Source organism: Peromyscus leucopus, chromosome 2, assembly GCF_004664715.2.
Source record: "Peromyscus leucopus breed LL Stock chromosome 2, UCI_PerLeu_2.1, whole genome shotgun sequence".
Taxonomy (NCBI): Eukaryota; Metazoa; Chordata; class Mammalia; order Rodentia; family Cricetidae; genus Peromyscus; species Peromyscus leucopus.
In genome coordinates, this window is record NC_051064.1 from 70,746,387 (window position 1) to 70,774,016 (window position 27,630).

Genomic DNA, 27,630 nt, shown 5'->3' on the forward strand with positions numbered 1-27,630 from the left:
ATAAAATACTAAAACATTATGCGATTTTGATGTAGAGAGAGAATGAGGACCTCAGGGACTGACTTTCGGCTGTTATTGCAGAGCACAATATACTAAGAAGTTTGTCTCTGTATTTCGATTTTCCTGAATGTAAGAGGCCTCTCACTTTTCTCAGACAAACTAACCAAAGCTGGCTGACGAATTTCTAAATGATCTTATTAAATAAAAACATGGAGCCAAATATAGGGGTAAAGCCCTGTATCAAGGAAATAGGGAAAGCCACCAGCCAACTTTACCACACCAACTCTGCAACTTCCAAATTCGAGTTATTTCCTGTCTACACACTCATTTATTACCTTGCTGTTCCACCCTCTTATTGGCTTTCTTAGCCCAGCTACCTCACTTCCTCTTCCTACATAGCTCTGCCATATTTTGTCTGTCTATGCAGACCTCCAGGTCTCTATACTTGGTACTGGGATTGAAGGCATATGTCACTACATTTGGCTTTGTTCCCTAGTGAGGCTTTGAACACAAAGAGAACCTGTCTGCTAAGTGATAGGATTAAGGGTGTGTGCTACCACTGCCTGACTTCTTTGTTTACTAAAATGGCTTGTTATTTCTACTAATCTCCAAGCAAATTTTATTAATTCACAAATAAAATATCACCACACTTCAGCACAAATAAAATATCACCACCAAAGCTACCTTTGTGGACATGGTTCATAATACCTGCTAAGCCCTTTTCTGGCCCTTTCCCTAGAAATATGGTCACCAGGCCCTTCAAAATACAGCTTCAATCTCACTTTAACTCTTGTCATCTACTCTAATAGTTATAACGATGTCTTTAACGAATATAAGAATCACTTTTGTCACATTGATATTAACATATTTCTGTTGTTACATGGATAAACTATGAGGATTAATAAGGTTCTTGTATGTATCCCTCATGCTGGAAAGCACATTTTACTAAATTTTTGAACTGTATTTATGTCTAACAGACTCCCTGTGATTTGCACTAGTGACCAGACATTCATGGATGTAATGAAATGACAATAGAAAACAGAGATTAATTCACAAATGTATTTGGTTCAACTGTGCATAGAAAGGAAATTTCATACCTTTCATCTGCATATGAAAGATATAGCTTTACATTAATTTGTAGATATCTTTTAATGTGATAAGCTCTTGTTGGAAAAATATTGACAGGTGACACCCAAGTGGTTTTTGTTCCATTCCTAAGTGCTTTCTGAATAGCACCTTGGGGAAGCCACTAGCTCTCCCTTTTTCTGTGCTTTATTTCGTGTTATTGATTGACTCTTGTGCTAGCCATCTTGCCTGCCATGGGATGGCATTGTATCAAGCTAGCCTGTCACTAAGAATCTACTTCCAAGCCCAGGAAAGTGATCAAAGTGTCTCCTCTCTGAAGCAATGCTGATATTACCACTTTGAAAAATAATGAGAGGCTAAGATAATTGACATCATTTCATTCTATTGCTATTCCCCAGGCTTTCCTAACACAGTTGTACAATGTAGACACCCTGCTAACAACCAGGCTTCAAACGTAGATAACTATTTCCTTTTATGTTATAATTACTCCAACCTCAAGATATAAATTAATGAAGACAGAAACAAATCAAGTCAGGGCTAGTTAAATATGCAAACAAAAGCAATTGCTACCTCAAAAGAAGACAATGAAGATTAAAAGATAGGAAAGTCACCAATGAATATTTATGGAATCTGTGTGGTGAGTTACATTGTCTCACCTAGTTGATAAAAATGAAATATACATATACAAATATAAGATATTTATGATACATATATACATGTATCAATCTATAATAATTGTTTAATTGCATATAATAATGTTAATATTCAACAGTATAAGTTAAGCAGAAGGTCAAGATTTAATTGAGTATGAAAAATTAAAAGCCCCTGACAGATATTTCAGATTATAAAAACTATGCTAATCTTGAGCAAACAAAGGAAATCCTTGAGGTTTATAGGAGAGAAGTTGTCTGTTATATCCTCTCTGTTATTTGGAAATAAGGAAAGAAGGAAGACTATGAAAGCATGTACCTCCCATTTTAAGGTTATTATAAAAATCCAGTACACTATTTATTATAAGTACAGCTTGGTTGGGAAGTCAAAATCCAGGGCTGCATGTAGTGGAACTAACTTTGTTACTTCATCAGAAACATTCAGATAGTGACATTTTTGGAAGGTAGAACTGCATGATTCCAAGAATAAAATGAAGCAACATACAATTTAATATAATAGATTCCTGTCCTCTAAAATCAGGATTCCTTTTATCCACATTCCATCATAATCACAAGCATCTGCCAGGTACATTTGAACCCCTCTGCAAACACTTTCATCTCCAACCTACTTTTGTGGGGGGATTCTCCCATAATCCAGTAGCAAACTAATTCCCTCAATTGTTAATAGGCAAACTTTCAAATGCTTCGCCGTTCATGATATTTATAGCAAAGAGGACAAAATGCTAGCCAAATTGTAGCTTTCTAGGGGAGGGAAGACCAGGCTCCACAACCATCCTAGGAGATAAATGGGCGTTCTGGTAACTGGTGTCTAGTTGCCTAAGAAAATGTTGGGCACGAGTAAGAGAAGTAGAACTAAGAGTCTCCCACTCTAGCACTTGTCTGTACATCCTGAGAAGGGATAGATAGTATTAAAGAAAGGTGGTAAAATGGTGCCTTGGTTGCTCCTTCTGAGGGCAAGAAGGCTTTAAACAGGGTATTCCTTTGATAATATGGCAATAAGTATGACCAGAGCCATATACAATGTAATCTTTGCTCCTCGGCCAAGTAGTCTTCTAATCTGAAATAATTGAGATCACCAATGAAAACCTTTCCATACAATAGAAAGTTTTCTATAAATGAAGAGCAAATAGAAGTATGATTTGCAGGTAAGTAGTTGTAAGAATGACTCAAACATGCCCTGTATATCTAGTGTCCCTTTTTCCTTCTTGGTTAACGTCTACTACAAGTATCCTTTATCCCCTACTTCAATATTAACTCAAAGGATGATTAGAGGTGAGGCTATAATCTCTCTGTTCTTAAGGAGAGCTAGTTGTCTTAAATATCAATTAGATACACTGTGTGATTCCAGAGAGGACAAGAGACTCAAGTGTTTATGCCTATATCATATATAAATATCCTAATCACTACCCAAATGATGAGAAGAGGAGATACCTAACTTAAAAAAATGCATTTTGTTGACTTTTTAGTGAAAGCCAGAAGATAAAATAAGGCTTTAGATATAACTTAGTTCATTCATTATCTAAAAGGATACAGTCAACAAGGCAAAGTGACAGCCTACAGAATGGGAAAACATCTTCACCAACCCCACATCTGACAGAGGACTGATATCTAGAATATAGAAGGAACTCAAGAAATTAGACATCAAAACGACCAACAGTCCAATTGAGAAACGGGCTTTAGAACTAAACAGAGAATTCTCAACAGAGGAAACTCAAATGGCTGAAAGACATTTAAGGAATTGCTCAACATCCCTAATCATCAGTGTGGTGGTAATCTAATTGTACTGAATTATTATTTTGATTGTATGTTAATAAATAAAGTTGTCCGGGGGTCAGAGCTATTAGAGCCATAGCAAGAGTGTGGCGGTGGTGGCACACGCCTTTAATCCCATAAGATCTCTGTGTGTTCAGGGATATAGTCAGCATTGGAGACATATGCCTTTAAGACCTAGGGGGCTGTACATTCAGACAGTGACGAGGCAGTCATGTGTTTGGGTTTACAACCAATGAGAAGGCAGAACAACATACTATAAAAAAAACGAACCGACAGGAAGTAGGTCTCTTTTTCACGAAGCTGGGACAGCAGGAGGAAGGGTGAGATTTTAGCTCTGAGCTCTGACCTCTCGGCTTTCTCTTTTACATTGTTTCTGTGTTTCTTATTTAATAAGACGGTTGGATACATCAATATCTGGCGCCCAACGTGGGGCAAGAGTTTCCACCTAAAACCTGAGAAAAGATTGTAAAACGGAGCTAAAAACAGCTTCCTAATTGTCTCTCTCAAATGAGCAGCATCTGCCGGTTCGAGTTACTGGCGGGTTCCTGGTGTGTGCGCTCGATCTGCAGTATGGGGGAATGAGGCCTTTGCAAGTGGCACATTAAGCTGCGTGGTGGATTTAGCCTTTGCTAGTACAAAACAAAAAAAGAGGTTTCTGGGCTACACGCTGCTTGGATAAAAGCATAGACCCACGATGGCTCCCAGAGTTGGCGGAAAACGTACCACGTACCACCGCCATGTTGGGAAGCTGAAGTGGGTGGAGCCAGCAGGCTTAAAAGGCTGCTGTTTAAAGCAATAGGCTCAAGGTGATATAAAAAATAAGCCACATAAAGATGGCTATCACACAGAGAATCTGGATTATGTTCTCTTTGATATTTGTAGCTGAAGAAAAACATTTGATTGCAAAAGCTGTTGAGTTATGCCAAAATGTATATTTTAAAGGTACCTTGACTTTAAAATTTAGATGTAAGGATATGTTGCTTTGGAAAGGAGGCTCTGCTTTTGTTTCCACAGAAAGCCAGAGGCTATGGATTTGTTCCAGATTAAGATACATCAGGTTTGACCAGCCAAGACCACCTGAAAGGTCTCTGATGACACCGTGGCCCAGATGATCCAACATCCAGAATCATTGCAAGGCAACTGGCTCAGACGATACGGTCTCACGGACTACTCCATGATCCTAAAATTTTCTTTGTGTCCCCATAAGATACAGTGCCCCCCTCCAGCAGGAAGTAGTAAGAGAAGCTATGCCAAATTCCCAAATATACCAAGCTGACTTTGGAGATGTGTAAAAGTTAAAACCTTCCTTTTAAAAAAAAGAAAGGGGAAGTGCTGTGGGACGGTCTGTATGTCAAATTGCTCTGATTGGTCAATAAATAAAACACTGGTTGGCCAGTGGCCAGGCAGGAAGTAGGTGGGACAAGGAGAGAGGAGAATTCTGGGAAGCAGAAGGCTGAGGCAGAGAGACACTGCAGCCGCCGCCATGATCAGCAGCATGTGAAGACGCTGGTAAGCCACCAGCCACGTGGCAAGGTATAGATTTATGGAAATGGATTAATTTAAGCTATAAGAACAGTTAGCAAGAAGCCTGTCACGGCCATACAGTTTGTAAGCTATATAAGTCTCTGTGTTTACTTGGTTGGGTCTGAGCAGCTGTGGGACTGGCAGGTAACAAAGATTTGTCCTGACTGTGGGCAAAGCAGAAAACTCAAGCTACACATCAGGGAAATGCAAATCAAAACAACTCTGAGATACCACCTTACGCCTGTCAGAGTGGTTAAGATCAAAAACACTGAAGACACTTTATGCTGGAGAGGATGTGGAACTAGGGGAACTCTCCTCCACTGCTGGTGGGAATGCAAGCTTGTACAACCACTTTGGAAATCAATATGGCGCTTTCTTAGAAAATTGGGAATCAATCTCCCCCAAGATTCAGCTATACCACTCCTGGGCATATACCCAAGAAATGCTCAATCATACCATAAGAACACTTGCTCAGCTATGTTCATATCAGCATTGTTTGTAATAGCCAAAACCTGGAAACAACCTAGATGCCCTTCAACTGAAGAATGGATAAATAAATTGTGGCACATATACACAATGGAATACTACTCAGCAGAGAAAAACATTGACATCATACGGTTTGCAGGCAAATGGATGGATCTAGAAAAAAATCATCCTGAGTGAGGTAACCCAGACTCAGAAAGACAAATATGGTATGTACTCACTCATAGGAAGATGCTAGATGTGGAACAAGGATGACTGGACTGCTACTCACATCACCAGTGAGGCTACTTGTTATCTAAATGTAAACACATCATTAATTTGACTTGCATGTCTTATATGTGCACTTCCCAATGGCACAAGTACTCTGTGGGAATCTTCCCTATTGTCAAAAGTTAAATGCAGGGAATTTCTAGTGTAACACAGTCAAAAGTTAGTGATAGTATTCTACAGTCAGGTACCCCAAACCTTAGCTATACAGGTGATACCATGTTGATTGACATTTCAGAGGAATTACTTCAACTCTCATGGTTGTAGCATTACCAAAAGTCTTCCAGGAGAACTAAATGATAGATCTCAACACATAAGCAGGACCCAATGGACAAAAATAGTTTCTTAGAACCATAGAGTCAGATTCACGGCTAGAAATTCCCTATAGCAAAGGGAAACCTGTTCCTGGAAACACAATCACTAAAAACAAGATTCAGTATATAATTAGACTTGGCATTAGAGACATACATCATTTGCCTCCTCTGGCTATGTTATATTTTAATAATTAGGATACAATAAGTATGTAGCAGAAGTATGAACCAAAGGGCTGAAAGAAAAGATATGCTTTCCGGTGTACCCCAGCATGCTTTACATTCACAGCTCAACATTTCCTGAAGTACTTGTGAAAAGGTTGATTATTTGGTGACTAAAACATCGCTATAATGGATCCAATCTCAATGCAGAGTAGCTTCTTAGAGATTTGGACTTCCTTGTTCTAAGACAGAGCCACCAGATAAGCTCACTTTCTAATAGAGCTATTAGCATGCTTGGGAAAACTGTCATCCTGATCTAGGACTAGATTAATTAGCTGGCCATGCCATAGTATGGATCAAGTTGAACTAAATGATTGACATGATTCAGCTGTTAACTGCCCAAGTAGAATAGAGCCAGCTGGTAGTACATGGGAGTTGTAAAGGAGAGAAGGGAAGCAAGAATAAGATGAAGGAAGGGAAGTAGGAAAGAAAGGGGAATATGATGATCAGGGAGGGAAAGGGGAAGGGATAAAAAAGAAAGGAGAAGGCCAGGCAGTGCTTTTAATCCAGAACTCAGGAAGTAGAGCCAGGCAGATCTCTGTGAGTTCAAGGCTAATCTCTGTGAGAGAGAAAGAGAGAGAGGGGTGGGGGGAAGGAGAGGGAGAGGGAGAGAGGGAGAGAGGACAGGGAGAGCAAGAGGAAAAATGGGAATCTACTCTGAGATAACATTGTGTCCTGTTCTGCTCATTGAAACAAAGACAGTGACTTGATGGATTCCTCTAAATCTCTTGACCATTCTCTTGATCTTTCAACTGAGATTAACATACAGCTTCACCTATTCTAAGCTTTTCTTCATGGACTGTAGACATATTTATTCTGTCAGGTGTTGTCACTTAAGGTTTTCCTATCATAGTCCATTTCCTAGCACTTCAATGCATTTTTTTATGTCTTCTCTACTTCTTAGGCTATTGGTAATGGTGCAGCTCTTCAGTCTTCTACCTAAAAATTACTGCTTGACAGAACAAAGAGTTCTTTCAACCAGAAATAACTGAAACAAATCAGTTTTGATAGAATGGTCTTGACCTGCCTATAAGTGTTCACAGAATTGCTGTTTTTCTTCATGAGACCTCTAAGAATCAAGCAACAAATGAAGTACCCTTCAGACTGGGAATATGGCTACACAAATATACCTGCACACACAACATGGAAATATTGCTCCCTCTTGGACCTGACACAAAGGAATAAACTCTACTTTTCTTCTACAGAGAATATTGTTGAATTGCTTGAGTTGGCACCCCTGCTAGAATTGATGAATTAATATCACTTGCCAGGAAGAAATACAGATTCAGATAAGGGCCTTTGCCCCTTCTGACAGAGTGACTTGTATCAGATTTTTTACTAATCCTAAGGTCATGTGTGGTCCTCACCACTGATCAAGGCCTGATTGATCTCAAAACAGGGTTGTACCTGCCTACACAGGTTCTCTTCTCACATTGATCGTAATTGAACCCAAATATATTCATCAAAGGAGTTCTTCCTGTCTATCTTCTTAAATCACTTGCTTTAGAAACTTAGTATTGTCATTTTTATCTGCCCCTTGAGATTCAGTTTCTCTTTTTTTTGAAAACCCTCACACCAGTTTTCTAACCCAGAACTTCTTTTCAAAGACATGTGAGTCAGACCCTCAATATGTAACAATTTAGGAAAATAGATTTCTGCCTCTTCATCTTTTTGGAAAGTTAGGAATCTAACTTCTGTGAGCAGCTTACTGAAGCTGTAAAACTACTTCTATCATGATGTAAGACAAAGTTCAACTTCCATTTGGCAAAGGTCAATTTAAAAACACAAACGGCTGAGAAATTCTTCCATCTCAGCTTTTAAACACTTCTCCTTTAGCTACAGAAAAGTTGTTCCAATAATGTTTCTCCCTTTCACTTTAATCCCCTCTACTAAGGTACTTCTCACATGTTTAACTTTTTCTTTGCATTTTTTTCTTGTATAGCAGAACACTTTCAAAACTACAACTACTCTAGTTTTGTAAGTTAATATATGATCAATTTCAGGTTGATCAACTAGTTACAATCAAACTTGTAGTATATAGAATTGTATCTGTGCCTTTGTTTGGCTTTTCACTGAACATTTCACAGAGGGATGCTTCTTAAAAACACACACAACAGTGAACCAGTAATGAAGTTCTTCAATGAACCTTCCCTATTCCTGCTCACTGATACCTGGCTTAGCAGAGAAATAGGAACCTAAATTTTTTTCTCAAAATATTCTAGACTCAGCATCACTTTCCTCCTTATGGTTCATACATTTTATTTTAGCAAGTCAGATTAGCCAACAGATGCCCAAGGCCCTTCTCCTCTCTCCCACTTACTAAGTAGCAATCAAGTTAAAAGATATGATTTTTTAACAGGCATTTTGAAAATTTCTTCAAGTCCTAGCATTGCCCCTTTACATATATTTATAATCCCAACTGTTACTACAGGTAGCAATACAACCAAAAGCAAGCCCAGGGATTCACAAGTAATTCTGTTTCAGCCATCAACTAACTTGTTTGAGTGACATGGCCCTGGAATATAAAGATAGAGACTATTTAAATGAGTCTGTACTGGTTTAAGACACCCTACAGTAGTGTATATGAATCACAGTATAGATATAATTCATCTTATAAAAATGGCCATATTTCAGGTTCATCTGACCCACCTGGATGAAGGGATTGAGTGCAAGGAAGGATGACTAGAAAACAGGTCAGGCTGTAGCTAATGAGATGGACACGAGTGCTTTCATGGTTGATTGGGGCTTAGAGCAGCAATATGCTTAAAGGATCAAAGATATCACACAGTAGAATGGTGCTTGGAGTCAAATATGCTGGTGGGACTTTCCCTAAACTAGTGTAAATTTATTCGTGTTTGTTGCATCTGCCATCCTTCATCAGTCAGTTCTAAGTGTGATTTTATCACCAGACTCTTTGTTGGTACTAGAAGTTATCTAGCAAGTGGAAGAGTTGGTCCTAGTTTTGTACTTCTTCCTTTATATCATTTCAATACCTATAATAAATGTTAACGATGTTACCAAGTATCACACAAGAAAAGTACAGCTATGATTGACTACTCTCCAGAAATCATTTAAAAGTTAAGGAATACAACTAATCATTCAAACTAAACTGAAAATCCAGTATAACCCATCAGATACCCAACAAGCCATACTGGAGTCTTGTCAACTGTTGATACAGTGGCTTCATTACCCCACCTACCCACATTTGTAGCTCATCGAGTGTGAGCAATACTTTCTTTCTAGGAATAATATGTGACCGTCCTTTATACTAATATGTGACTTCCCTTTCTATGTAGAACCAAATACTAATTTGCTTATTTTCTTAAAATATAGCAACTTGTTTCTTAGTAAGTTAATAGGAAACCTTCAAATGTTCAAGTAATGGCAGAAGTAGATAACATAAGATTAAGTATCTGAGGAGCACTTACACAGAAGAAGTGTTCAGTGATTCCTAGGAGAGGTGACTTATATGCACTGTGCTGTGTAGGCAGTTATACTTACAATGGAAGTTATCAATTTGGGAATCATGGTATGAAATTTGACTTTAACTTAGGCTGAAATATTCCTCATCATCACCCAGGCCCTAGCAGTTATCCAGGCTAACCCTGGCCCATTGTATTTATTTAGAAACTTCTTGCCAGGCTTCATTTTTGTGAGGTCAGAATACAGCATAGCTAATGCTTTAGGTTAAGAGGCAGCAAGATGTTCATCAATCTGATTACTTACCCGGGTAAGCCAGCTCCGGCACCCTCTGCACTATTGCTAGCAGTATAAGCTGGAGTCATCCTTGTGGATTCCTGGGAACTTCCCTAGCTCCTGGTTTCTCCCTATCCCCATGATGTCTCCCTCTATCATGGTTTCTCTTTCCTTACTTTCCCACTCCATCCCTGTTCCACCTTGATCATCCCATTTCCTTCTGTTCTCATCCCCCATCCCCTACCCTCCATTGTCACACCCACCCCAAGTTTACTCAGGAGCTCTCATCTATTTCCCCTTCCCAGTGTGATTCATTTGTCCCCCTCAGGGTTCTCCTTGTTAGCTAGTTTCTCTGGAGCTGTGGGTTGTAGTCTAGTTATCCTTAGCTTTTCATCTAGTATCCCCTGATGAGTGAGTACATACCATGTTTGTCTTTCTGAGTCTGGGTTACTTCGCTCAGGGTAATATTTTATAGTTCCATCCATTTGTGTGCAAATTTCATGATGCCATTGTTTTTTACTGCTGAGTAGTACTCCATTGTGTATATGTGCAACATTTTCTTTATCCATTCTTCAGTTCACAGGCATCTAGGTTGTTTCCAGGTTCTGGCTATTACAAATAATGCTGCTATGAACACAGATGAACATGTGTCCATGTGGTATGATTGAGCATTCCTTGGGTATATGCCCAAGAGTGGTGGTATTGATGGGTCTAGAGCCTTCAACCAGATATCCACAACTAAGCACCAGGCCAAGTGCCAGGATTCCAGTCGAAGTGAGTGAAGAGGGATTCTGTGAGCAAGGGGCCTCAAAATCATAACAGGGAAATATACAGAGACAACCAAACCAAACTAGTGGGAACTCATGAACTGTGGACCAATAGCTGTAGAGCCTCCATGGGACTGGATTAGGCCCTCTGCATAGGCAAGACAGTTATGTAGTTTGATATGCTTAAGGGGTCCCCTGACAGTGGGATCAGGATCCATCCCTGGTGCATGAGCAGGCTTTTTGGAGCCCACTGTCTATGATGGGACACCTAACAGAGCTTTGGTGCAGGAGGAGGGGCTTAGATATGCCTCAACTGAGTGTATCAGGCTCCTCTGACTCCCCATGGGAGGGAGGCCTTGCTTTGGAGGAGGTGGGAATGGGGTGTGTGTTAGGGTGAGAAGGTTAGGGGTGGGAAGAGGGAGGGAAGGAGGATCTGTGGTGGGTATATAAAATGAATAGAACATTTCTTTAAAAAAAAAAGCAAAAAAGCAACAAGAAGCTGTCTTCAAGGAAAATCATTTAATATGTCTTTCTTAACTTTTGAGAGTGACATCTTTCACATAAAAGGACATTGAACAAAAGCAATTGGTAATTAAAGCTTGTGTAACATTCATTTGTAGTAACATTCTTGTGCACTTCTACACACACACACACACACAGACACACTACACAATGTCATAATTTGTTTTCCTGTTGCTCTGATAAACTATCCTGAAAAGTAGCATCTTAAGGGAGAAAAGCTAATCTCTTAATGATACTCAAAGAATTTACTACTGCAGACTTAGTATCTATTGATCTTGCAACTCCTTCCTAAACATATTGCTCATTTGACAAAAAAGTATAAAAAAACATAAGATCATATGCATAAACATCATTCACTTAATGTTTTTTTTTTTTTTAAATTGGCTTCCTAGGTCAGCCAAGAGACACACCCAAAAGTAAACAAGAAAGTTAGATGGATCTTTCTCTCTCATTATATCCCTCCTTTTCTTCATTCCTCTCTCCCTTCCTCCTTCTCACCATAATATAATCTAATTCCTTTGGTGGTGGTAGAGGATTGGTTTCCTTACCAGATTCAAGAATAAAAGGACTACAGATAGAGAATTAGAGCTGACACAATAGAGACACTTGTATCGTTTTGACATCACTCTTATTCAGATCCCTGCTAACAATAGTTCTATTTAAGAGTAAAGTGTAAATAATAAACATGAATTAAAAACATCTTAATTTAAAAAAAAAGAAAGAAAAAGAGTAACATGAGGCATTTGGAGGTACATGGTTCCAGACTCTGCAAGTCAATTTAATTAAAACCATGGGAGTGAGATATTATTGAGATATTTGCCTGAAAGAAGGAATATGTCAAATGAGAGAAAGGTCTAATTTTAAGACTGTTTTTCATGGTTCTCTTACACTTCTGTATGACCTCTAAGCAGGACACAAATGGGCATCCATTCTGCACCATCTGCAGTATATTTTCACAGCAAACAAAGATAATATCTTCATCTGGAGCAATAATTGGGGATGCTTCCTTTCAAATAGGATACAATTAACATTTCTTTCAGAAGAGGAGTAAATCAGAAGATGTGATTGGAGTCACGCATTTTGGGTTCCCAGGCTCATTCATAACTGTATTTCATTTCATATCTCACTGGTGCATTAAGATTGTCCATACCAAGTGTCATCACCTACAGGAGCAGGCTTGCAGAATTACTATTAGTGCTATGAGTGATAAGTTGCCACCTGACCTAGGAACCCTGTGTTTTCTGCCAGCAACCCTTAAACAAAGACAGGCTAATTTAATGGCCTACAAATACAATTAAAAGACATACAATTCACACTGCTTAAAAGTGAAGGATAAACAAATCGGTTAATTAAAACTGCTTAATGTTTGTATTGAAATAATCAATTCTCAAGGCAGAATATTTTAAAGAAAATATTTACTACTCAATATTTACTCATTTTCTAATACTGAAGGTTGCACGTTGGGGGTCTTATATGTGTTAAGAAAAGTACTATTATACTGAACTTTATTCCTAACCCACTTTTTATTTATTTTTTTTAATTTGAAACATGATCCTGGTAAATTGTCCAAGCCATACTTGATTTATAATCTTCCTGCTTCTGTCCCAAGTAGCTAGGATAATAGGCCTGTGGAGACATGCTTGGCTATTTATTATTTCTCACCTCTGTTCATTTGTTTGAGATTGGTTTTCACTATGTATCCCTGACTGGACTGAAACTCAGAGAGAGCTACCAGCTTCTACCTCTCAAATGCTAAAATTTAAGACATGTGCCACCACATCTAATTTCAGTACTTTTTTTATAATTTTTTTTTAAATTTTTTTATTTAATTTTTTTCCTTTTACATCCCAACCCCTGTTCACCCCCTCCTTCTCCCACTCACCCTCACCTCCCACATCCCACCCTCATCCCCTCCTCATAGAGGGTAAGGCCTCCCTTGGGTACTCAACAGAGTCTGGCATACCAAGCTGTGGCTGGACCTAGATCCTCCTATCTGCATCAAGGCTGAGTAAGGCCTCTCACCATAGGGAATGGGCTCTAAAAAGCAAAAGCAAGTTCATGTAACTGGGATAAGTCCTGTTCCCATTGCCAGGGGACCCATAAACACATCAAGCCACACAACTTTCAGCAACATTCAAAAGGCCTAGTGCTGGTCCCATGCAGGGTCCCCAGCTGTCAGTACTGACTTCATGATCCCCCACTAGCTTGGGTCAGCTATTTCTGTGATTTTTCCCATCATGATAATTGTCTTCTAAATTCTAATTCTCTCCATGCTTACTCTTGATTTCTCAGAATCCTTTCTTACATGCTATGTCCTCTTTAAATCCAAACCTCCCATTTTTGATAACAATTAAGTTTTTCCAATAGCAATCTCAGAAGTCTCCAGAAGGAAGATGGGGCCCCAACAACAACAACTCTACCCAATCCAGAATGATGCCATGGTAATCATCATCATACTACACTTCTTGCCAGAAATTCAGACAATCTTACCCATTACTCTAAAACTTGCTGCAGAACCTACAGTTAGTCTAACTGAGATTTAACTATCTGAGCTTTCTCACAGTACCCAACAGATAACATCACCCCCTAAATGGCAGGAAGCAATTCTAAGAAAACGATGCCCCTTCTCCCTTAGGTTTCATAATTCTCAGGGTTATGGATGACGGTTATAGGGTTGGGGGTGGAAGAAAATATTAACTCAGTATTGTAAAAAAAAAAGGGGGGGGAAGAAATGGAACAGATAGGTATAAGATATGATGGTAAATCATTGTATATACTAGTAAACAAACTTAGTAAAATAGCAACCTTAGATAATTTGCACTGTAATTTGTACTGTTATAGATTCTTATATGTTGATACAAATGTAAACTATTTTTATACTCCTGTTTAAGATAATTTGTATATTGATACAAATACAGAACTATATTTGTTATAATGTACATATATTTCTACTCTCATTTGAAACATATTTATATTGATACAAATGTAAATTTATATCTGTCATACTTTATATATGTTCTACTTCTGTCTAGGATATTCGGTATATTGATATATATTTAAGGTTATTGTCAGATTGCATATCGCACTATATATTCCTACCTCTGTTATAAATATCTTGTGTATTGTCACAATTTTGAAGTCATCGTTCTTCACCATACATTTGCTTATAGTCGCCTATGCCTGTCATCTCTATAGTTACGTTAGTTAGGTTATCGAGATTTACAGATACATAGGTCAGATGGGCAGGTAGTCTTCAAACACTTCATAGACCTAGAGAATATGGCATTTAAATAACTTAGAATTCTGTTGACATGAGACACAATTGCTCCTGGCTGCACCAATTGATCCCGAGAGAATGTTGGGCTTCTAAGACAAGACATTTCCATTTGGAAGTTTGTCTTTTTGGCACAAAATGGCCTACTGGGCAAAGAACTGCCCTTGCCTTGATGGCTGACAGTACAAATGCAATGCTGTCCTTTCTGGACAAGCGAGACACAAGGAAAGCGACCACTGTACTCTGCCAAGACAGGGTAAGATGGTCTTTCAGAAATCCAGCTTCTGAAAATGGTCTGTCAGAAAATCTAGGCCTGTAGCCAATTTGAATGCACCAACAATGCTAAGAAACATTAGGTGACTGTCCAGGCTGCCAGCTGTCTTGGTCTACTCTTGCAAGATTCCCGAAAGTTGCTTGCATCCATCTACCATTTCTCAGGTACCATTATGTTCCTTCTCAGGTCTTTGATGGGATTGAAGACTAGCAGTTATAGTTACAACTTAGTATATATAATATCTTAGATAAAACATTAAGTATTAGATTCAGGTTCTTTAGGATAGGACACCTTTGAATGATCTTTATAACATGCCGTTTACCTATGCTCTATACTCCTCTGGATTTTAGCATGTGTTTCTTGCTTGATATTGTTTGCATTGGTTGTAGTTACATCTTATCTAGGTCATTATCCCTCATTATTTCTGGACAATATTTGATAACCATTCCTTTGTATATAGTCTTGTATTAGTTTAGAACCTTCTTATTTAGACAAAAAGGGGGAGATGTAGTGGGTAGCCATTCCAGCTTGGATCTGGAAGTTCCAACCCCCATTGAGACTCTGGCAACTGTCACGCCTACGAGGCGGGGCCAGGGGAGGCGCCGGGGGACCCGAGAGCTGGATGGGCCAGTGCTCTCTCTGTGCGCTCTCTCGGTGCCGGACGCTGAACGGTGGAAGTTGACTGTGCACAGCTCCAGAGAACACCACTGGACTGCGTTACATCTTCCCCAGACCCTGCGACCTACCCATTACTTAATTTGTGAGTTACACCATTAAATAAATATCCTTTTAACTACGTGGAGTGGCCAAAATAATTTCTCCAATATGATCCCGACCCTCCTTGCTCCTTAAAACCTCCCTCCCTCTCTTCAACTGAACTCCAGGATATTGGCGAAGTGCTTGGCTGTGGGCCTCTGCATCTGCTTCTATCAGTCACTGGATGTAGGTTGCATGATGACAAATAGGGTAGAAACCAATCTAAGTGCAGGGGAAGGCTGGTTCAAGAACCCATTCCACCACTGCTATGAGTCTTAGCTGGGGACAATCTTGTGAGTTTCTGGAGTTATATACCTGTTAGAATGGCTAAGATCAAAAACAGTGATGACAACTTATATTGGAAAGGATGTGAAGAAAGGGAAACATTCCTCCACTGCAGGTGGGAATGCAATCTTGTACAGCCACTCTGGAAATCAGTATGGTGGTATCTTAGAAAATTGGGAATCAAACCACCTCAAGACCCAGCAATACCATTCCTGGGCATATATCCAAAAGATGCTCAACCACACCACAAGGAAATTTGCTAAACTATGTTCATAGCAGCATTATTCATAATAGCCAGAACCTGGAAACAACCTAGATTTCCTTTAACTGAAGAATGGATAGTTTCAATACTTTTTAACTGAAAATATACATTAGTATATAAATATATATCAAGGAAAATCAGCATTCAATTTTTAGCAATTAATACATCATTTAAATATTGTATTGTATATTATATCTAATATCATTGTACATCAATAAGGACCAAGTTATTTTTATAAATATTATGCATTCCCAAATTCAATGAAGTTTATATACCAATACCAGAATTTGTGTCTCATGGATATTTTATGATCACAAAATATCCTTTAATTATTTCAAACATTTAATAGTAAGAATATATTAACACCTAAAGTATATAAAATATGCAATAAGTCAAATATTTACTCAATATTTTTCATTTTTGTTTCCCATAATTATTAATTATTTTATTATTTATGTATTTACTTGTCTGTTTACTATAGTATTGAGGACTGAGTCATAAATCACAGCTTGTAAACAACTGTTCTCCACTATGTTATGGCACTGTTTAGAAAACATATTTATTATTTTGTTTCTGCTTTTATTATTTGTCATTTAGATTGATTCTGATCTGTCTTCTGGCTACTTCAGTATCTTTGACATGTCTTTTTCAGGCAATATTATTCTATAGTGTATCATAAATCCTCACAAGTTCACTAGGACTATCTGCAGAAATGAAGGTTAACTTCTCCATCCTTTAAGTTCCTTGTTCTTTTATTCTATTAACATGTAGCAGTGAGCAAAGAATTATATGACAATAAGAAGGCATATATATATATGTGTGTGTGTGTGTGTGTGTAACATACATATGTATATATGTATTATGTATTTGTGTCTGTGTCTGCACAAACACACACACATAACTCAGGGACCCCATTTTGGTTGTTTTTGTCTATACAGTGTCAGGGCTGACCACTTTGCATTGGACAACCACCAATGAGAGGATTAATCCCTGGAAGAAGTTAATACTTATTTTGTCCAAAAGTCAATAGTTGTTTGTACAGGAAGAGACCTCACAAAATTTCTCTGATGATGTTATTTGATATTAATTGGAAACATTTTTTAAAGAATTATATATTTCAATATAGCATTTGAAACATCATTTCATTACATTTTACCATGAATGACAACTAGCAAAGAAAGATCAGACATCTGGACAATGAATACTCAAACCCAGATATTTCTAATTATTCAGTGTAACTACTATGTTAACTCTGTAGCATACTGTAGACAAGTTACAATAAATAGTGAATGTAAAAGCAGAAGTTACTGGTTTAATCAATATTTAAATTCTCATTTAATTGAATCTGTTGCAGTTAATGTTGTTTTCCTGACAGTTAAAATCACACAAAGGACAGATTCAGTGGAATTGGAAGTGAGTTTCTCAACTTCTGGTCCTGTCTTTGTGTCTTTGTATGCTAGCTTAAAGCAACTCAGTACACTGGAGCATTCATAAAACAGCAACTCCACACTAATGAGTGTCTTAAAGAAAATACGAAATGGGTATGAAAAACAACTCTTTTCAGAAGAATCAGCCCTATGCTACCAGCAGCATTAAATGTGCATGGGTGTGTGCTTGTTGTGTGTGTATACATGTGCATATACCTATTTTCATTTTGTATATTTAGAAATAGAAACTGCAGCTATCCTTCCAAGATGTCTGGCTACAAGCATCCCATAGGTCCCAGGAGCTTTAATTCCTTGACTAATTGGGAAGACTGGTATATACTTACTATCCATTTCATTGTAGGTGGGATAGAAGTAAAAGCTCTTTCCTAAACACACAAATACAACCTTCTCTGTCTATGTAATGTTATATGTATGTTTTTAGGAATGTCCATTTGGTATTGAATAATGAGTTGGTCCTGGATAATGAATAGTCTTCCCTAGGGAAAAACTATTTCTTTCTCTTAGGAACACACACACACACACACACACAGAGAGAGAGAGAGAGAGAGAGAGAGAGAGAGAGAGAGAGAGAGAGAGAGAGAGAGAGAGATGTGTGTAATAAGAATTAATAAAAATGAAGCCATGGATTTGAAAAAAAATAATAAGGGGTATATGGAAGAGTTTGGAGGAAGGAAAGGAAATGAGTCAATGTGTAATTATATGATGATGTCAAAAAATAAAAGAAATTATTTTCAATGTAAAAAAAATTAAAAAGATCTTTCACTTTAGGAATATCTTTTGCCACTGTGCTGGCTTCTATGTACATCTGGTGAACAGTCCTTGCCAAGTGACCATCAGGGTAACTGTCAACTGTCCTTGCCTTTTTTGCTTCTCATTCTCTTTGTCTATCTTGACTAACACAAAGACCAGAAGGCCAAGTGTGCCACAGGTAAAATCAGAGTGTGAAGTACAATCAATTCACTGAAATGTGTTTTTATAATGTACATAACAAAACATGCTACTCTATTAATAGCCACATATCATTTTAGACTAACATTAAAATGTAAAAGACATAGAAAAACACAAATACCACATTGCACTCCTTTTTATCTCATCAATTTTTTAAATTGAAAAGAAACACAATATCTCTATGCATATTATCTTCTTTCCCTCCCTCTCATTCTTATTTGCGCTACTCAACACTTTCAGGTTCATTGCCCTTGGAAGAGAAATGGTGTGTTTAAATCACTAGTATTTTTAAAAGAAAATAAAAAGCAATTGCTTTCGAGCATATATCCACTGTAACTTACTTAAGTGGTTGTCTTTTGTGACCTATGTAACAGTGCTAAAGTGAATAAATGTGTTCAACTGGAATTTTTTTTTGTATAATTGTAAAGTTTTCTGAAGATCATCCCCTTCTCCCAGGAGATGTAATATTCTATTGCTGATGAAAACCATAAACCACCAAAGAAAGAAATGGAACATGATACAAAATAGATGGAAACACCTTCATGTTCATGGATCAACAGAGTTAGTAATGTGAACATGGCTATGACTGAAAGCAAACCACAGTTTCAAAAATCTGTCATTAAAATTTCAGTTATATTATCCTCATAAGTAGAAAACAAAACAAAACATAGAATTCATATGAAAGTCCAATAGTCTCTGGAAAGCCATAGGCACCCTATGCAAAAAAACAATACTGGACATATCACAATACCTGACTTCAAATTATATGACAGAGCCACTGTAACATAAACCACATGGTATTGGCACAAAAATAGATACACTTAAACAGAATGGAATAGGGTACCCAGAAATCAGCTCACAAAGCTACAGTCATTTCATTCTCAACAAGGTGCCAAAAACATCCTGGGCTCATTGCATGAATTAGCGGTTTGAAACCTGGGACTTATGCAGGGATGCTTGGCTCAATCTGGGAGGAGGACACTGGACCTGCCTGGACTGAGTCTATCAGGTCAATCTCAGTCCTCGGGGGAGGCTTTGCTTGCTCTGGAGGAGGTAGGAATGGGGGGTGTGCTGGGGGGAAGGGGAGAGGGGCAGGAAGGGGGAGAACAAGGGAATCTGTGGCTGTTATGTAGAACTGAATAGTATTGTAAGGGAGAACAAGGAATAGGAGACCATGGTAAATGAAGACCACATGAGAAGGTGAGAAGGGGAGGAAGCAGAGAGCTAGGGAGGCCCACGGAGATCCACAAAGATACCCCCGCAGAAGACTGCTAGCAATGGTCGCGAGACGGCAGGAACTGACCTACTCTGGTGATGGGATGGCCAGACACCCTGATAGTTGTGCCATAAACCCCATCCAAGGACTGAGGAATCTGAATGCAGACATCCACGGCTGGGCCCCTGGTGGAGCACTGGGAGTCTAATTAGTGAGAAAGAAGAGGGTTTATATGAGCGAGAATTGTTGAAGCCAAGGTTGGATAAAGCACCGGGACAAATAACCAAATGAATGGAAGCACAGGATCTATGAACCAAAGGCTGAGGGGCCCCCAACTGGATCAGGCCCCCTGAATGCGTGAGACAGTCATTTGGCTTGATCTGTTTGGGAGGCAGCTGTGCATTGGTGCCAGGTCCTGGGCTTGTTGCATGAGTTGGCTGTTTGAATCCTGGGACTTATGCAGGGACACTTGGCTCGGTCTGGGAGGGGGGAATGGACCTGCCTGGACTGAGTCTACCAGGTCGACCCTGGTCCTCAGGGGAGACCTTGATCTGGAGGAGGTGGGAATGGGGGGTGGGCTGGGGGAGGGGGGGCGAGGGGGGGCGAGAGGGGGAGAACAGGATAATCTGTGGCTATTATGTTGAACTGAATGGTGTCGTAAAATAATAATAATTAAAAAAAGGAATTGAAAAAATAAACAAATAAATAAATAAATAAAATTAAAAAAAGAAAAAAAGATGATCTTCAATAAATACATGGTCTGAGGAAACAGAGCATCCACTTGCAAAGGACTACTGAGTAATGCAGGTATTTTATATATTTGCACAGTAATTCATATCTTTTAGCCATTATCATGATCACTGAGACATGTTTTGCCTTCATTGGTTTGACTATACTTAATCTGATTTGTACTGTTCTCTGTGGAAATTCTATATGAGTCTTGACTTCAGGAGAAAGTGTATAACAAGCCCCAGACCATAAGTAATGTATTTCCCACCATATGTGGTTGATAATGCAATCAACTTTTCCTACCCAGATGCTCTTCCATGGTCTGTCAGGTTGGTGAGCTCACAGTCACAATTCCTCTTCCCAGGTCACTTAGTGGATCCCTGATGATCTGTTGAACATATCTTCATGCATGTGACTATAACATTGCCTCGTTTTCCCATGACTTTACTGTCATCTATAACTTATGCTACAAAACCAAGGTTTTAAGGTCAGCAATTCATTACACCATAAATTTAATCAAATATATGGCCACCACTGACAGGTGGCAGGTCATCAATAAATATAACAGCTTCTGGCAGCACCCAGCAGCTCCTCTATGACATTTTGTCTTTTCCTATTTTTACTTACCAAACTATGTTATGTCAGTTATGAAGTAGTTTCTTCCAGGAATAAGGAATATGGATGCCCCATTTACAAATGCCCTTTTATTTAACAGAATTCCCCCTTTTCATTTTTAAATGACTTGATTTCTAGAGCCTTTGCTTTGCTTTTATTTTGAAAGTTCATTTTATCATGTATAGAAACATGTATAGAACAGTTAGTTCTATCATCCAATACTACAGGCAGCACATGCATAAAACACTTGTTGGCTCAACTAAGCTTCTTGTGCTTTCCAAACTCAATGCAAAGCAATGAGTTAATATGGTGGGAATTTGACACTAACAAACACAATATGATCCTAATTAAATCTCAAATGTCATTTTCTCAGTAATGCATTATGCCAATACGAGAATTACAGATGTTCTCTCATGTAGAAAATGAGGAAGCAAAAATTTCCATCTCCTCCTTCAGGAAATGGTAAAGAAATAATATTACTAGTTATTCTTAGCACGGTTAAATCAAGGAGTTTAAAATTCCCAATACAATATAATGTGTATCATAAAAGAGTTTATTACCAACCTACAATTGAGGTAACAAACCCTTTGGCAAACAGTGATCATTAACAACAAATAATTTCAGTACCAAGTTCACTTTCTATTGTTCTAATGCAATCCTGACTTGACCTCATAAAAACCGTCAGCTTCCTTTGTTTCACAGATCTATTTGCCTGTGATTGTTGGTTTATATAAGGAATTAAAATTATACATTAATTGCAGTTACTGGTTGTCTTTCAATGACTATGCTTTTAAATTGCTAAGAACAATTTAATGTTGAAAAGTCCAGTTTTATATAGTACAACATCTAACTTGGCTCCTAAGACTCATGAGAACTCCATTGCTTCATGGTCTCTCCTTCTTTGGTATAATCTGTGTCAGATACAAAGACACAATCTCAAATGTGTTCTGAACTGAACACAATGGCCTCAATGTTTGTGCCCTCCACAAAGACTTTGTCTTAAAAACTTTTACTTTGACTTCGTTTACCAAAAAAAGTGGTATCTTTGAGAATGACTGGTCTATGGGAACAGAATCCTCCTGGATATTTTTAGTATCTCATTATTCAAAAAAGAAGGAGGAGGAGAGGGAGAAGAAGAAAAGCTCAAAAAATTTATCTCTCTCCTTCTGCCCTTCTGTCACATGAGATTAGAGTGAAAAAGTATAAAATGTTCTCCTCCATAGCCATAAGTTAGATATCTATCTAATACACTTTCAAGGCTCAGGGGCCATCAGAGGGGTTGGAAGACTATATGTACCAGAGATTTAGGGAAATCAGGGTGAATGTCTTCCTGACATGATAGAAAATCTGTAATCCTGAAATCATACCGTCTCTGGTTTGCTGCTTAAGTCCTTCAAATGATCAAGCCAGTCAACATGTAGAGAGAACAACACTTCACAAGCCCACTTTCTAGCTGAGAAACTACTGACAGTTTTACAAGGAAAAGTCTGTTTTCTATAAGGATGTGGAGAAGAAATTGAAAGGGGTATTGGGAGAGTGTGGGTGGATATTGGAGAGGTTAAGGAGAGGAGTGCCTGATAAATGATGCACACATGAGTTTCTCAAACACTTAATAAAATATCATACATTTTAAAAAGTATCCCTCATAAATTCTGTATTTGCCTAGATTCTGAACCTCTAAGCTAGAGGAAAATAATCAAGTTACTGAGATGGTTTCTGAAAGGTAAAATATCAAAAATCTCCATGCCAAAAGATGTGGGACATTTGAAAACAAAATCCCACGGAATAAAGTTTGAATTTTGAATTTAATTTAAAAAATTTTAAAGTCTATTTTTAAAAGTCCAGGTAATTAAGTTAAATTAAATATTACAGAAATTAAGAGGGTATTAAATGAAATCACAACTTTTCTATTTGTGGAACTTTGATATGTCATGTAAATTTTAGTGGTATCAGTTTAGAATATATTTCTTACTGTGTATATTATCTCAAAAATTAAATAATATTTTAAAATATATCATTATTTGTAGCATAATGGGTAAGTGGGCCTCAACACTTAAGTGAGTAGTTATTTTATTATTAGGAGAATCAATAATAACTTTGATGTGATATTCTATGAAGGGTTGTTATTTTACAATGTAGATCCTCTACCTGAGAAACTATTTTTCTACGTAGTGTAACAAATTCCTCATTTTCCAAGAAAACAAAAAAAGGGTAAACCACAGAAACAACACTCTCCATAAATCATCAGGGTGAAGTTTCATTGAAGACGCTGCTGTTAAAATAAATTGTATTTAAAATAGAAGACTACAGTCCCTGATTTCTTAGACATTTTCTACATAAAATGTTTATGATGTCATTTATCTTCTTATAATGTCATTACCTATATTTAATCTATTTCTTTTCTTCTTATTTTTTTACAGTAATTTTATAAATCTTTATGTTGGTCACTATAAAACTTGTACAACTTCACCATTCCAAAGAGACATTACTGACTGTTGCATGGCTAAATCCTTCTCCCTAACACACAATTGCTCACTTTCTCTCCTGTCTTGAGAACTATAGATGCATTGACTGTTCATGACCAGTCAGTTGTATGCCTTACTCTACAGGTCTATTCATTCATTTTGTCGAAATACCCTTTTCTGGAACCCATTATGTAGGTCAAAATGACCTGAGGCCTTAAACTTCCCACTCAGTTCCAGGTATTTAAGTTATCTAAAACACTGGACGAAACTAGTCCCTTTACTAGGTCAAGTTTTTCAAACCTTCAGATGAACTTCATAACCAGATAGCACATGTTTTCTCTCATAAGCAGACATATTTAAATTATGTGAGTATAAGTTATAAAACCAGAAAGAGTATCTATCATAATGGGAGTTAGTTCTTAATGAAAGGGGAAAATGGAATGCATATGACATGAAGGTAGAAGTGGGGAGACTTTGGGAGAAGCATGAGAACCATCAAGAGTAGTCAAGAAAGATAGAGAAGGGGAATAACTAAGGACAAAATATATGGACATATATGTATCAAAAATTCTAAAGAAGTTAATTATTTCATAAGCCAATATAAAATAATCAGTTATGGAGGGGGCATGAGAGGAGTTGGAAGGAGAAAAGGAAAGAGAGGAAAATATATGATTATATTTTAATTAAAACTAAAGTCTCGCCGGGTGGTGGTGATGGCGGCGGCGGCGGCGGCGGCGGCGGCGGCGGCGCACGCCTTTAATCCCAGCACTTGGGAGGCAGAGCCAGGCGGATGTCTGTGAGTTAGAGGCCAGCCTGGACTACCAAGTGAGTTCCAGGAGAGGCGCAAAGCTACACAGAGAAACCCTGTCTTGAAAAACCAAAAAAAAAAAAAAAAAAAAAAAAAAAAACAACTAAAGTCTCTATATCCAGAGCACTAGATATGTGAACAGACACAGGCAGAGTACTCCTGCTCCTCTGTCCATAGTAAAAACACACTGGAGCTAGCATTATATAGAAATTCTCCTAAGAAATGCCTTGATTGACCAACCTGATTCCCTTGTTTGGAGTCTTAGCAGGCTACATACAAGACCAATTCGGGCTTACCATCAACCCCCAAACTTGCACTTTTTGTGTGACTCCACCTTTACTTTAGCTCACTGAATATTCTTGTATCAGTCAAGTGTTACAGGGCACCCCAACTTGAACAGACGTAGGGTAGGGCTTTAGGAGTCTGAATTTTACAATCTGCTCCAGATCAGTAGTCCTTTAGGAGATATGTCCTCTATTCTATCTCTCATATCAAAGCTAATCAACAACCCATTTGCTTCTTATCTATTTTCCCAAAACTTGGTTACTCTTTGCATACTTACCTTATCCCATGCAGCACCATTTTCGTATCCATTCTGTATGTGTCTATAAATATTCCTGCCCTGAACTCATTATGTAGATCACAGTACAGGGAAATTCTTCCTACCTTGGAATACTGGAGTTGCCGGTATGTAACCCATACTGGTCTACAACTACCATGCTCTATCATTTCCATTTTCACTCTTTTTACTCTTTAATGTATTAATTCTGTATTTGTACATAGGCTATATAACACTCAAGTAGATTTATATTTTTGAATGAATAATCACCTTATTCTACATAAATCATTATCCCTCCCCAGTCACCCAGTGCTTTGTATAATTCACAAACATTCCATTAAGAAGCAATAATTAAAACATTAGCATTCCTTTCTACACCTTCCAATATTTAGGGTTTCTGCACTCATTCAAGATAAAACATTTTCTAGACTAATTACACTATCTACCAACGTGCCTTTGCCTCATTCTTTTTCTAAATGCCCACCACTTATTATTATAAATTCTTTCCTCATGGCTAAAAGGACACACAATCCCAAATACAAACTATTATTTGGCTATATACTCAGTGATATAGACCTTGTACTATATGTATCTCACCAAGAATGTACTACCTCAATTTTGGATCAATAAAGTCATTCTGTTAAGTGGAGAATCAGAAAAACAAATAAGAAAATCATCAGTTGTAGGCTGGAAACAGTAATGGACAGAAAGAGGTCACCCAAATCTAATAAAAATAATGTCTACAAGAGTAAGGACATGTAGGAGGATGGAGTAGAAAGAAAAACCACTCACATGGAGCACAAAGCACTATTGTCCTGCTCCTCACACTTTCCATGTCCATGTAGCTTAATAGCAGCTTTACAACATGAACCTCCAGCTGTAAATGAATTGCTAAACGGTCTTATTAATAAAAAAAATATGGAGCCATAAATTAGAGTTAAGGCTGAAAGATCAGAGGAATAGGACAACTCCATCTCACCAACCTTCATTCTCCTAAAAGAGCTACCTCCTGTATACCCACACCTATATACCTTTCTGTTCTGCCAACTCAATTCCTCTCCACCCAGCTATATCACTTCCTCTTCCAGCCAAGCTATGTCACATCCTGTCTGTCTTCACACACCTCCAGACCTTTACGGTTAACTACTGTTGGAATTTAAAGCATGTACCACCACGCCTGGCTCTGTTCCCAGTGTGGCCTTGAACTCAGAGAAATACAGACAAATCCCTGCCTCCCAAGTGATAGAACTAAAGGCGTGACTTCTATGTCTAATATAGTGGCTGGCTCTTTCCTCTGATCCTCATATAAACTTTATTGGGGGACACAGATAAAATATCACCATATCCAGCAAATTTAGTGTCTTTAGGAAATAAAACAATTGTTTCTGAGGATTCATAGAGATTTCATTAGAACGCATTTTGTAAATTACTACTTTAAATAAAACTTCATTTGTATGTTTGAAAATAAACTGCATTGACAATATAAACATCATCCTGAAAGGCACATTATATCTAAAACTCATACTTAGTATGCAAAAGCATAATTAAATGTAAATATCTCAGCTATTAGATAGTTGTGTATGGCTATTTTCTCTAGGTTTTTAAACAAATCATGTGTGGAAACACATACACATGCATTAACTAACTTTTTAATGCTGAAGTCAATGGACGCTAAAATCTAAGCCATTTTTAGAAATTGCTTAACACTTTAAAATTTACACTTTTCAAAACAATTCACAAACATTTCAAACGCAGTTAAAATGGTGTTGTAATATGAAAATATTAGTGCAATTAATGTTCAAACTTAAGAAAATTATAAAAGCAATGTTTTCTTATTCATATGTGCTTTAGTACATGTAAAAATACAGTAAAGAACTAATGTTAAGTCTCTCACAGAAGAGGGAGGGAGATAATTTTATAGCAAAATTTCCTAGGATAGAAGAGGGTGTTCCCTCATTCAGTAAGGACTACTGAATTCAATACTGGCAACAATACTGGAAAATTTACTCTTTAAGGCAGACAGAAGCAATTTTATAACTAGTAGGGAAAATTGGAGTGAAATCTTCTTTGACGATAGTTTCAAAGTACAGCCTTTTTATAACTAGGCTGAAAAGGAGAAGAAGGGAAAGTACAACCCACCTTATAATAGCTTATACATGGACTGCAAGAAAGAACTCTCTTCATAAGTCCCCTTTAAAGATAATACAGTACTCTAAACCACCTTGCCAAGATCATGAAATATGATATTATCTTTATAAGTTGTGGTTACACCACATGCAATGTGTTCTATAATTGAAATTAGACTACACTGTAGTAAATACATTGACAAATAGCCACACAGCATATGCAAGGTGGAACTCTAAAGCAAATACCAGGGTAAAACCAGAGCTTTTTCAGCCAACTGTGTAACCAAGAATTAAACTCCATGTCATTTTGTTAGTTAATAATTGCACAAAAATATTACTTCATAGTCAGGATTCACTAACGATTTATCACTAATGTGTTTAAACATATCCTTGGCTTGCAAACTTTTCATACACTTGCAAAATATTTTTTCTCTGAATATAAATAACGGGTTAACTTAAAAAACCCAACAGAAACACTAGCAGAAGATTTTATATGTTAAGAATTTGTTATCTAAGAGAATATAGACATTTCAAGATTTAAAA